General features: G+C 40.3%; 7 non-coding genes across 7 annotated transcripts; all 7 read right to left on the bottom strand.

The window, feature by feature from the left end:
* Positions 1-83: 83 nt before the first annotated feature.
* Positions 84-157, bottom strand: trnat-agu. The gene has a single exon. It is a non-coding gene; the product is annotated as a tRNA-Thr (tRNA).
* Positions 158-1,145: 988 nt separating this feature from the next.
* Positions 1,146-1,219, bottom strand: trnat-agu. The gene has a single exon. It is a non-coding gene; the product is annotated as a tRNA-Thr (tRNA).
* A 988-nt stretch (positions 1,220-2,207) lies between these two features.
* trnat-agu lies at positions 2,208-2,281 on the bottom strand. The gene has a single exon. It is a non-coding gene; the product is annotated as a tRNA-Thr (tRNA).
* Positions 2,282-3,269: 988 nt separating this feature from the next.
* On the bottom strand, positions 3,270-3,343 carry trnat-agu. The gene has a single exon. It is a non-coding gene; the product is annotated as a tRNA-Thr (tRNA).
* Positions 3,344-4,344: 1,001 nt separating this feature from the next.
* Positions 4,345-4,418, bottom strand: trnat-agu. The gene has a single exon. It is a non-coding gene; the product is annotated as a tRNA-Thr (tRNA).
* A 995-nt stretch (positions 4,419-5,413) lies between these two features.
* On the bottom strand, positions 5,414-5,487 carry trnat-agu. Its single transcript has one exon. It is a non-coding gene; the product is annotated as a tRNA-Thr (tRNA).
* Positions 5,488-10,042: 4,555 nt separating this feature from the next.
* trnat-agu lies at positions 10,043-10,116 on the bottom strand. Its single transcript has one exon. It is a non-coding gene; the product is annotated as a tRNA-Thr (tRNA).
* Positions 10,117-13,342: the final 3,226 nt, after the last annotated feature.

Raw genomic sequence — 13,342 nt, 5'->3', positions numbered from 1 at the left:
TCTCATCACTCCAAATTCTCAAGACTCATTGGTTGAGAAAAGCAGAACACTCTCCACCAATGTGTTCAATGACATGTTTGAAAAGGCTCTGCTGAGATTCGAACTCAGGATCTCCTGTTTACTAGACAGGCGCTTTAACCAACTAAGCCACAGCGCCTGCAGCTGCCAAGTATGCTGCAGGTAAGAACACCGCCACACGTATTTATATCAAACATGTCTCATTCATTTAACCCATATCTCTGTCTTGCAAAATCACGTCACAAAACAGATGTTATTTACTAATATTGGAATCGATATGGACTCCTTCAATTGTCTAGCAACAGGGTTTCTTAAGCTATGTTTTGGGACCCAAAGTGGGCCTGAGTATGTGAGAGGTGGGCAGCGCGATATCATTAAACATTTTGAGTCACAAGCTATTTCTTCTTAATTTCGGTCATCCGCGGACAGTACATTTTTCATTTGGGTCTCGAACTGAATAAACTCAAGATACTCTGACATGGATTCTTAAACTATGGTTTGGGACCCAAAGTGGGAATATCGCGAGATATGAGTAAACATTCAGAATCATACACGATTTCTTCATCATTTTGGTCGTTTCGGGGAAACTACATTTCTCAGTTGGATCTCGAGATTAAAAATGGTAAAAACCTAAGAAAAAGCAGATGAATCAGTTAATGTAAGTAATTAACCTAGCATGAGATGGGGACTTTGTCAAATGGAAGAGTTATTGAGTTTCTTAGCTCACACAGGAGGTTTCAACTCATTCAAAATACAACCCTTTTGAAATGGCAATTCTTTGCCGTGACCCGGATTCAGACCGGGGTTCCTGCGGCCACAACGCAGAGTACTAAACACTATACGATCACAGCGAGCTACCAAAGATTGCTTGTAAAGCCTACTCATGCTCTGACAGAGACCTGTACAAGCTGGCTGAACTCTTCATTTAGCTCTCGAAATGAATCAACTGAAGAACCATTTGAAGTTGAGACATTTGGTACCTTGTAATTCTTTGAAAAAGTCCCCTTTTCCGTGAAATTGGAATATCTCAATTGCATCCTCCTCACATATTTTCTCCTCTCTCCAAATTCTCAAGACTCATTGGTTGAGAAAGCAGAACACCAATGTGTTCAATGACATGTTTGAAAAGGCTCTGCTGAGATTCGAACTCAGGATCTCCTGTTTACTAGACAGGCGCTTTAACCAACTAAGCCACAGCGCCTGTAGATGCCAAGTATGTTCCAGGTAAGAACACCGCCACATGTATTTATATCAAACATGTCTCATTCATTTAACCCATATCTCTGTCTTGCAAAATCACGTCACAAAACAGATTTTATATACTAATATTGGAATCGATATGGACTCCTTCAATTGTCTAGCAACAGGGTTTCTTAAGCTATGTTTTGGGACCCAAAGTGGGCCTGAGTATGTGAGAGGTGTGCAGCGCGATATCAGTAAGCATTTTGAGTCACAAGCTATTTCTTCTTAATTTCGGTCATCCGAGGACAGTACATTTTTCATTTGGGTCTCGAACTGAATAACCTCAAGATACTCTGACATGGATTCTTAAACTATGGTTTGGGACCCAAAGTGGGAATATCGCGAGATATGAGTAAACATTCAGAATCATACACGATTTCTTCATCATTTTGGTCGTTTCGGGGAAACTACATTTCTCAGTTGGATCTCGAGATTAAAAATGGTAAAAACCTAAGAAAAAGCAGATGAATCAGTTAATGTAAGTAATTAACCTAGCATGAGATGGGGACTTTGTCAAATGGAAGAGTTATTGAGTTTCTTAGCTCACACAGGAGGTTTCAACTCATTCAAAATACAACCCTTTTGAAATGGCAATTCTTTGCCGTGACCCGGATTCAGACCGGGGTTCCTGCGGCCACAACGCAGAGTACTAAACACTATACGATCACAGCGAGCTACCAAAGATTGCTTGTAAAGCCTACTCATGCTCTGACAGAGACCTGTACAAGCTGGCTGAACTCTTCATTTAGCTCTCGAAATGAATCAACTGAAGAACCATTTGAAGTTGAGACATTTGGTACCTTGTAATTCTTTGAAAAAGTCCCCTTTTCCATGAAATTGGAATATCTCAATTGCATCCTCCTCACATATTTTCTCCTCTCTCCAAATTCTCAAGACTCATTGGTTGAGAAAGCAGAACACCAATGTGTTCAATGACATGTTTGAAAAGGCTCTGCTGAGATTCGAACTCAGGATCTCCTGTTTACTAGACAGGCGCTTTAACCAACTAAGCCACAGCGCCTGTAGATGCCAAGTATGTTCCAGGTAAGAACACCGCCACATGTATTTATATCAAACATGTCTCATTCATTTAACCCATATCTCTGTCTTGCAAAATCACGTCACAAAACAGATTTTATATACTAATATTGGAATCGATATGGACTCCTTCAATTGTCTAGCAACAGGGTTTCTTAAGCTATGTTTTGGGACCCAAAGTGGGCCTGAGTATGTGAGAGGTGTGCAGCGCGATATCAGTAAGCATTTTGAGTCACAAGCTATTTCTTCTTAATTTCGGTCATCCGAGGACAGTACATTTTTCATTTGGGTCTCGAACTGAATAACCTCAAGATACTCTGACATGGATTCTTAAACTATGGTTTGGGACCCAAAGTGGGAATATCGCGAGATATGAGTAAACATTCAGAATCATACACGATTTCTTCATCATTTTGGTCGTTTCGGGGAAACTACATTTCTCAGTTGGATCTCGAGATTAAAAGTTGTAAAAACCTAAGAAAAAGCAGATGAATCAGTTAATGTAAGTAATTAACCTACCATGAGATGGGGACTTTGTCAAATGGAAGAGTTATTGAGTTTCTTAGCTCACACAGGAGGTTTCAACTCATTCAAAATACAACCCTTTTGAAATGGCAATTCTTTGCCGTGACCCGGATTCAGACCGGGGTTCCTGCGGCCACAACGCAGAGTACTAAACACTATACGATCACAGCGAGCTACCAAAGATTGCTTGTAAAGCCTACTCATGCTCTGACAGAGACCTGTACAAGCTGGCTGAACTCTTCATTTAGCTCTCGAAATGAATCAACTGAAGAACCAGTTGAAGTTGAGACATTTGGTACCTTGTAATTCTTTGAAAAAGTCCCCTTTTCCGTGAAATTGGAATATCTCAATTGCATCCTCCTCACATATTTTCTCCTCTCTCCAAATTCTCAAGACTCATTGGTTGAGAAAGCAGAACACCAATGTGTTCAATGACATGTTTGAAAAGGCTCTGCTGAGATTCGAACTCAGGATCTCCTGTTTACTAGACAGGCGCTTTAACCAACTAAGCCACAGCGCCTGTAGATGCCAAGTATGTTCCAGGTAAGAACACCGCCACATGTATTTATATCAAACATGTCTCATTAATTTAACCCATATCTCTGTCTTGCAAAATCACGTCACAAAACAGATTTTATATACTAATATTGCAATCGATATGGACTCCTTCAATTGTCTAGCAACAGGGTTTCTTAAGCTATGTTTTGGGACCCAAAGTGGGCCTGAGTATGTGAGAGGTGGGCAGCGCGATATCAGTAAGCATTTTGAGTCACAAGCTATTTCTTCTTAATTTCGGTCATCCGAGGACAGTACATTTTTCATTTGGGTCTCGAACTGAATAACCTCAAGATACTCTGACATGGATTCTTAAACTATGGTTTGGGACCCAAAGTGGGAATATCGCGAGATATGAGTAAACATTCAGAATCATACACGATTTCTTCATCATTTTGGTCGTTTCGGGGAAACTACATTTCTCAGTTGGATCTCGAGATTAAAAGTTGTAAAAACCTAAGAAAAAGCAGATGAATCAGTTAATGTAAGTAATTAACCTACCATGAGATGGGGACTTTGTCAAATGGAAGAGTTATTGAGTTTCTTAGCTCACACAGGAGGTTTCAACTCATTCAAAATACAACCCTTTTGAAATGGCAATTCTTTGCCGTGACCCGGATTCAGACCGGGGTTCCTGCGGCCACAACGCAGAGTACTAAACACTATACGATCACAGCGAGCTACCAAAGATTGCTTGTAAAGCCTACTCATGCTCTGACAGAGACCTGTACAAGCTGGCTGAAATCTTCATTTAGCGCTCGAAATGATTCAACTGAAGAACCAGTTGAAGTTGAGACAGTTGGTACGTTGTAATTCTTTGAAAAAGTTCCCTTTTTCCGATAAATTGGAATATCTCAATTGCATCCTCCTCACATATTTTCTCCTCTCAACACTCCAAATTCTCAAGACTCATTGGTTGAGAAAGCAGAACACTCTCCACCAATGTGTTCAATGACATGTTTGAAAAGGCTCTGCTGAGATTCGAACTCAGGATCTCCTGTTTACTAGACAGGCGCTTTAACCAACTAAGCCACAGCGCCTGTAGATGCCAAGTATGTTCCAGGTAAGACCACCGCCACATGTATTCATATCAAACATGTCTCATTCATTTAACCCATATCTCTGTCTTGCAAAATCACGTCACAAAACAGATTTTATATACTAATATTGGAATCGATATGGACTCCTTCAATTGTCTAGCAACAGGGTTTCTTAAGCTATGTTTTGGGACCCAAAGTGGGCCTGAGTATGTGAGAGGTGTGCAGCGCGATATCAGTAAGCATTTTGAGTCACAAGCTATTTCTTCTTAATTTCGGTCATCCGAGGACAGTACATTTTTCATTTGGGTCTCGAACTGAATAACCTCAAGATACTCTGACATGGATTCTTAAACTATGGTTTGGGACCCAAAGTGGGAATATCGCGAGATATGAGTAAACATTCAGAATCATACACGATTTCTTCATCATTTTGGTCGTTTCGGGGAAACTACATTTCTCAGTTGGATCTCGAGATTAAAAGTTGTAAAAACCTAAGAAAAAGCAGATGAATCAGTTAATGTAAGTAATTAACCTACCATGAGATGGGGACTTTGTCAAATGGAAGAGTTATTGAGTTTCTTAGCTCACACAGGAGGTTTCAACTCATTCAAAATACAACCCTTTTGAAATGGCAATTCTTTGCCGTGACCCGGATTCAGACCGGGGTTCCTGCGGCCACAACGCAGAGTACTAAACACTATACGATCACAGCGAGCTACCAAAGATTGCTTGTAAAGCCTACTCATGCTCTGACAGAGACCTGTACAAGCTGGCTGAACTCTTCATTTAGCTCTCGAAATGAATCAACTGAAGAACCAGTTGAAGTTGAGACATTTGGTACCTTGTAATTCTTTGAAAAAGTCCCCTTTTCCGTGAAATTGGAATATCTCAATTGCATCCTCCTCACATATTTTCTCCTCTCTCCAAATTCTCAAGACTCATTGGTTGAGAAAGCAGAACACTCTCCACCAATGTGTTCAATGACATGTTTGAAAAGGCTCTGCTGAGATTCGAACTCAGGATCTCCTGTTTACTAGACAGGCGCTTTAACCAACTAAGCCACAGCGCCTGTAGATGCCAAGTATGTTCCAGGTAAGAACACCGCCACATGTATTTATATCAAACATGTCTCATTAATTTAACCCATATCTCTGTCTTGCAAAATCACGTCACAAAACAGATTTTATATACTAATATTGCAATCGATATGGACTCCTTCAATTGTCTAGCAACAGGGTTTCTTAAGCTATGTTTTGGGACCCAAAGTGGGCCTGAGTATGTGAGAGGTGGGCAGCGCGATATCAGTAAGCATTTTGAGTCACAAGCTATTTCTTCTTAATTTCGGTCATCCGAGGACAGTACATTTTTAATTTGGGTCTCGAACTGAATAAACTCAAGATACTCTGACATGGATTCTTAAACTATGGTTTGGGACCCAAAGTGGGAATATCGCGAGATATGAGTAAACATTCAGAATCATACGCGATTTCTTCATCATCTTGGTCGTTTCGGGGAAACTACATTTCTCAGTTGGATCTCGAGATTAAAAATGGTAAAAACCTAAGAAAAAGCAGATTAATCAGTTAATGTAAGTAATTAACCTAGCATGAGATGGGGACTTTGTCAAATGGAAGAGTTATTGAGTTTCTTAGCTCACACAAGAGGTTTCAACTCATTCAAAATGCAACCCTTTTGAAATGGCAATTCTTTGTCGTGACCCGGATTCAGACTGGGGTTCCTGCGGCCACAACGCAGAGTACTAAACACTATACGATCACAGCGAGCTACCAAAGATTGCTTGTAAAGCCTACTCATGCTCTGACAGAGACCTGTACAAGCTGGCTGAAATCTTCATTTAGCGCTCGAAATGATTCAACTGAAGAACCAGTTGAAGTTGAGACAGTTGGTACGTTGTAATTCTTTGAAAAAGTTCCCTTTTTCCGATAAATTGGAATATCTCAATTGCATCCTCCTCACATATTTTCTCCTCTCATCACTCCAAATTCTCAAGACTCATTGGTTGAGAAAGCAGAACACTCTCCACCAATGTGTTCAATGACATGTTTGAAAAGGCTCTGCTGAGATCTCGAACTGAATAACCTCAAGATACTCTGACATGGATTCTTAAACTATGGTTTGGGACCCAAAGTGGGAATATCGCGAGATATGAGTAAACATTCAGAATCATACACGATTTCTTCATCATTTTGGTCGTTTCGGGGAAACTACATTTCTCAGTTGGATCTCGAGATTAAAAGTTGTAAAAACCTAAGAAAAAGCAGATGAATCAGTTAATGTAAGTAATTAACCTACCATGAGATGGGGACTTTGTCAAATGGAAGAGTTATTGAGTTTCTTAGCTCACACAGGAGGTTTCAACTCATTCAAAATACAACCCTTTTGAAATGGCAATTCTTTGCCGTGACCCGGATTCAGACCGGGGTTCCTGCGGCCACAACGCAGAGTAAAAAACACTATACGATCACAGCGAGCTACCAAAGATTGCTTGTAAAGCCTACTCATGCTCTGACAGAGACCTGTACAAGCTGGCTGAACTCTTCATTTAGCTCTCGAAATGAATCAACTGAAGAACCAGTTGAAGTTGAGACATTTGGTACCTTGTAATTCTTTGAAAAAGTCCCCTTTTCCGTGAAATTGGAATATCTCAATTGCATCCTCCTCACATATTTTCTCCTCTCTCCAAATTCTCAAGACTCATTGGTTGAGAAAGCAGAACACTCTCCAGCAATGTGTTCAATGACATGTTTGAAAAGGCTCTGCTGAGATTCGAACTCAGGATCTCCTGTTTACTAGACAGGCACTTTAACCAACTAAGCCACAGCGCCTGTAGATGCCAAGTATGTTCCAGGTAAGAACACCGCCACATGTATTTATATCAAACATGTCTCATTAATTTAACCCATATCTCTGTCTTGCAAAATCACGTCACAAAACAGATTTTATATACTAATATTGCAATCGATATGGACTCCTTCAATTGTCTAGCAACAGGGTTTCTTAAGCTATGTTTTGGGACCCAAAGTGGGCCTGAGTATGTGAGAGGTGGGCAGCGCGATATCAGTAAGCATTTTGAGTCACAAGCTATTTCTTCTTAATTTCGGTCATCCGAGGACAGTACATTTTTCATTTGGGTCTCGAACTGAATAAACTCAAGATACTCTGACATGGATTCTTAAACTATGGTTTGGGACCCAAAGTGGGAATATCGCGAGATATGAGTAAACATTCAGAATCATACGCGATTTCTTCATCATTTTGGTCGTTTTGGGGAAACTACATTTCTCAGTTGGATCTCGAGATTAAAAGTTGTAAAAACCTAAGAAAAAGCAGATGAATCAGTTAATGTAAGTAATTAACCTAGCATGAGATGGGGACTTTGTCAAATGGAAGAGTTATTGAGTTTCTTAGCTCACACAAGAGGTTTCAACTCATTCAAAATGCAACCCTTTTGAAATGGCAATTCTTTGTCGTGACCCGGATTCAGACCGGGGTTCCTGCGGCCACAACGCAGAGTACTAAACACTATACGATCACAGCGAGCTACCAAAGATTGCTTGTAAAGCCTACTCATGCTCTGACAGAGACCTGTACAAGCTGGCTGAAATCTTCATTTAGCGCTCGAAATGATTCAACTGAAGAACCAGTTGAAGTTGAGACAGTTGGTACGTTGTAATTCTTTGAAAAAGTTCCCTTTTTCCGATAAATTGGAATATCTCAATTGCATCCTCCTCACATATTTTCTCCTCTCAACACTCCAAATTCTCAAGACTCATTGGTTGAGAAAGCAGAACACTCTCCACCAACGTGTTCAATGACATGTTTGAAAAGGCTCTGCTGAGATTCGAACTCAGGATCTCCTGTTTACTAGACAGGTGCTTTAACCAACTAAGCCACAGCGCCTGTAGATGCCAAGTATGTTCCAGGTAAGAACACCGCCACATGTATTTATATCAAACATGTCTCATTAATTTAACCCATATCTCTGTCTTGCAAAATCACGTCACAAAACAGATTTTATATACTAATATTGCAATCGATATGGACTCCTTCAATTGTCTAGCAACAGGGTTTCTTAAGCTATGTTTTGGGACCCAAAGTGGGCCTGAGTATGTGAGAGGTGGGCAGCGCGATATCAGTAAGCATTTTGAGTCACAAGCTATTTCTTCTTAATTTCGGTCATCCGAGGACAGTACATTTTTAATTTGGGTCTCGAACTGAATAAACTCAAGATACTCTGACATGGATTCTTAAACTATGGTTTGGGACCCAAAGTGGGAATATCGCGAGATATGAGTAAACATTCAGAATCATACGCGATTTCTTCATCATCTTGGTCGTTTCGGGGAAACTACATTTCTCAGTTGGATCTCGAGATTAAAAATGGTAAAAACCTAAGAAAAAGCAGATTAATCAGTTAATGTAAGTAATTAACCTAGCATGAGATGGGGACTTTGTCAAATGGAAGAGTTATTGAGTTTCTTAGCTCACACAAGAGGTTTCAACTCATTCAAAATGCAACCCTTTTGAAATGGCAATTCTTTGTCGTGACCCGGATTCAGACCGGGGTTCCTGCGGCCACAACGCAGAGTACTAAACACTATACGATCACAGCGAGCTACCAAAGATTGCTTGTAAAGCCTACTCATGCTCTGACAGAGACCTGTACAAGCTGGCTGAAATCTTCATTTAGCGCTCGAAATGATTCAACTGAAGAACCAGTTGAAGTTGAGACAGTTGGTACGTTGTAATTCTTTGAAAAAGTTCCCTTTTTCCGATAAATTGGAATATCTCAATTGCATCCTCCTCACATATTTTCTCCTCTCATCACTCCAAATTCTCAAGACTCATTGGTTGAGAAAGCAGAACACTCTCCACCAATGTGTTCAATGACATGTTTGAAAAGGCTCTGCTGAGATCTCGAACTGAATAACCTCAAGATACTCTGACATGGATTCTTAAACTATGGTTTGGGACCCAAAGTGGGAATATCGCGAGATATGAGTAAACATTCAGAATCATACACGATTTCTTCATCATTTTGGTCGTTTCGGGGAAACTACATTTCTCAGTTGGATCTCGAGATTAAAAGTTGTAAAAACCTAAGAAAAAGCAGATGAATCAGTTAATGTAAGTAATTAACCTACCATGAGATGGGGACTTTGTCAAATGGAAGAGTTATTGAGTTTCTTAGCTCACACAGGAGGTTTCAACTCATTCAAAATACAACCCTTTTGAAATGGCAATTCTTTGCCGTGACCCGGATTCAGACCGGGGTTCCTGCGGCCACAACGCAGAGTAAAAAACACTATACGATCACAGCGAGCTACCAAAGATTGCTTGTAAAGCCTACTCATGCTCTGACAGAGACCTGTACAAGCTGGCTGAACTCTTCATTTAGCTCTCGAAATGAATCAACTGAAGAACCAGTTGAAGTTGAGACATTTGGTACCTTGTAATTCTTTGAAAAAGTCCCCTTTTCCGTGAAATTGGAATATCTCAATTGCATCCTCCTCACATATTTTCTCCTCTCTCCAAATTCTCAAGACTCATTGGTTGAGAAAGCAGAACACTCTCCACCAATGTGTTCAATGACATGTTTGAAAAGGCTCTGCTGAGATTCGAACTCAGGATCTCCTGTTTACTAGACAGGCGCTTTAACCAACTAAGCCACAGCGCCTGTAGATGCCAAGTATGTTCCAGGTAAGAACACCGCCACATGTATTTATATCAAACATGTCTCATTAATTTAACCCATATCTCTGTCTTGCAAAATCACGTCACAAAACAGATTTTATATACTAATATTGCAATCGATATGGACTCCTTCAATTGTCTAGCAACAGGGTTTCTTAAGCTATGTTTTGGGACCCAAAGTGGGCCTGAGTATGTGAGAGGTGGGCAGCGCGATATCAGTAAGCATTTTGAGTCACAAGCTATTTCTTCTTAATTTCGGTCATCCGAGGACAGTACATTTTTCATTTGGGTCTCGAACTGAATAAACTCAAGATACTCTGACATGGATTCTTAAACTATGGTTTGGGACCCAAAGTGGGAATATCGCGAGATATGAGTAAACATTCAGAATCATACGCGATTTCTTCATCATTTTGGTCGTTTCGGGGAAACTACATTTCTCAGTTGGATCTCGAGATTAAAAGTTGTAAAAACCTAAGAAAAAGCAGATGAATCAGTTAATGTAAGTAATTAACCTAGCATGAGATGGGGACTTTGTCAAATGGAAGAGTTATTGAGTTTCTTAGCTCACACAAGAGGTTTCAACTCATTCAAAATGCAACCCTTTTGAAATGGCAATTCTTTGTCGTGACCCGGATTCAGACCGGGGTTCCTGCGGCCACAACGCAGAGTACTAAACACTATACGATCACAGCGAGCTACCAAAGATTGCTTGTAAAGCCTACTCATGCTCTGACAGAGACCTGTACAAGCTGGCTGAAATCTTCATTTAGCGCTCGAAATGATTCAACTGAAGAACCAGTTGAAGTTGAGACAGTTGGTACGTTGTAATTCTTTGAAAAAGTTCCCTTTTTCCGATAAATTGGAATATCTCAATTGCATCCTCCTCACATATTTTCTCCTCTCAACACTCCAAATTCTCAAGACTCATTGGTTGAGAAAGCAGAACACTCTCCACCAATGTGTTCAATGACATGTTTGAAAAGGCTCTGCTGAGATTCGAACTCAGGATCTCCTGTTTACTAGACAGGTGCTTTAACCAACTAAGCCACAGCGCCTGTAGATGCCAAGTATGTTCCAGGTAAGAACACCGCCACATGTATTTATATCAAACATGTCTCATTCATTTAACCCATATCTCTGTCTTGCAAAATCACGTCACAAAACAGATTTTATATACTAATATTGGAATCGATATGGACTCCTTCAATTGTCTAGCAACAGGGTTTCTTAAGCTATGTTTTGGGACCCAAAGTGGGCCTGAGTATGTGAGAGGTGGGCAGCGCGATATCAGTAAGCATTTTGAGTCACAAGCTATTTCTTCTTAATTTCGGTCATCCGAGGACAGTACATTTTTCATTTGGGTCTCGAACTGAATAACCTCAAGATACTCTGACATGGATTCTTAAACTATGGTTTGGGACCCAAAGTGGGAATATCGCGAGATATGAGTAAACATTCAGAATCATACACGATTTCTTCATCATTTTGGTCGTTTCGGGGAAACTACATTTCTCAGTTGGATCTCGAGATTAAAAATGGTAAAAACCTAAGAAAAAGCAGATGAATCAGTTAATGTAAGTAATTAACCTAGCATGAGATGGGGACTTTGTCAAATGGAAGAGTTATTGAGTTTCTTAGCTCACACAAGAGGTTTCAACTCATTCAAAATGCAACCCTTTTGAAATGGCAATTCTTTGTCGTGACCCGGATTCAGACCGGGGTTCCTGCGGCCACAACGCAGAGTACTAAACACTATACGATCACAGCGAGCTACCAAAGATTGCTTGTAAAGCCTACTCATGCTCTGACAGAGACCTGTACAAGCTGGCTGAAATCTTCATTTAGCGCTCGAAATGATTCAACTGAAGAACCAGTTGAAGTTGAGACAGTTGGTACGTTGTAATTCTTTGAAAAAGTTCCCTTTTTCCGATAAATTGGAATATCTCAATTGCATCCTCCTCACATATTTTCTCCTCTCAACACTCCAAATTCTCAAGACTCATTGGTTGAGAAAGCAGAACACTCTCCACCAATGTGTTCAATGACATGTTTGAAAAGGCTCTGCTGAGATCTCGAACTGAATAACCTCAAGATACTCTGACATGGATTCTTAAACTATGGTTTGGGACCCAAAGTGGGAATATCGCGAGATATGAGTAAACATTCAGAATCATACACGATTTCTTCATCATTTTGGTCGTTTCGGGGAAACTACATTTCTCAGTTGGATCTCGAGATTAAAAGTTGTAAAAACCTAAGAAAAAGCAGATGAATCAGTTAATGTAAGTAATTAACCTACCATGAGATGGGGACTTTGTCAAATGGAAGAGTTATTGAGTTTCTTAGCTCACACAGGAGGTTTCAACTCATTCAAAATACAACCCTTTTGAAATGGCAATTCTTTGCCGTGACCCGGATTCAGACCGGGGTTCCTGCGGCCACAACGCAGAGTAAAAAACACTATACGATCACAGCGAGCTACCAAAGATTGCTTGTAAAGCCTACTCATGCTCTGACAGAGACCTGTACAAGCTGGCTGAACTCTTCATTTAGCTCTCGAAATGAATCAACTGAAGAACCAGTTGAAGTTGAGACATTTGGTACGTTGTAATTCTTTGAAAAAGTTCCCTTTTTCCGATAAATTGGAATATCTCAATTGCATCCTCCTCACATATTTTCTCCTCTCAACACTCCAAATTCTCAAGACTCATTGGTTGAGAAAGCAGAACACTCTCCACCAATGTGTTCAATGACATGTTTGAAAAGGCTCTGCTGAGATTCGAACTCAGGATCTCCTGTTTACTAGACAGGTGCTTTAACCAACTAAGCCACAGCGCCTGTAGATGCCAAGTATGTTCCAGGTAAGAACACCGCCACATGTATTTATATCAAACATGTCTCATTCATTTAACCCATATCTCTGTCTTGCAAAATCACGTCACAAAACAGATTTTATATACTAATATTGGAATCGATATGGACTCCTTCAATTGTCTAGCAACAGGGTTTCTTAAGCTATGTTTTGGGACCCAAAGTGGGCCTGAGTATGTGAGAGGTGGGCAGCGCGATATCAGTAAGCATTTTGAGTCACAAGCTATTTCTTCTTAATTTCGGTCATCCGAGGACAGTACATTTTTCATTTGGGTCTCGAACTGAATAACCTCAAGATACTCTGACATGGATTCTTAAACTATGGTTTGGGACCC

Source organism: Oncorhynchus mykiss, chromosome 16, assembly GCF_013265735.2.
Source record: "Oncorhynchus mykiss isolate Arlee chromosome 16, USDA_OmykA_1.1, whole genome shotgun sequence".
Lineage (NCBI taxonomy): Eukaryota > Metazoa > Chordata > Actinopteri > Salmoniformes > Salmonidae > Oncorhynchus > Oncorhynchus mykiss.
Note: the sequence above shows the minus strand (reverse complement) of the source record. Positions and strands in the feature narration are given on the sequence as shown.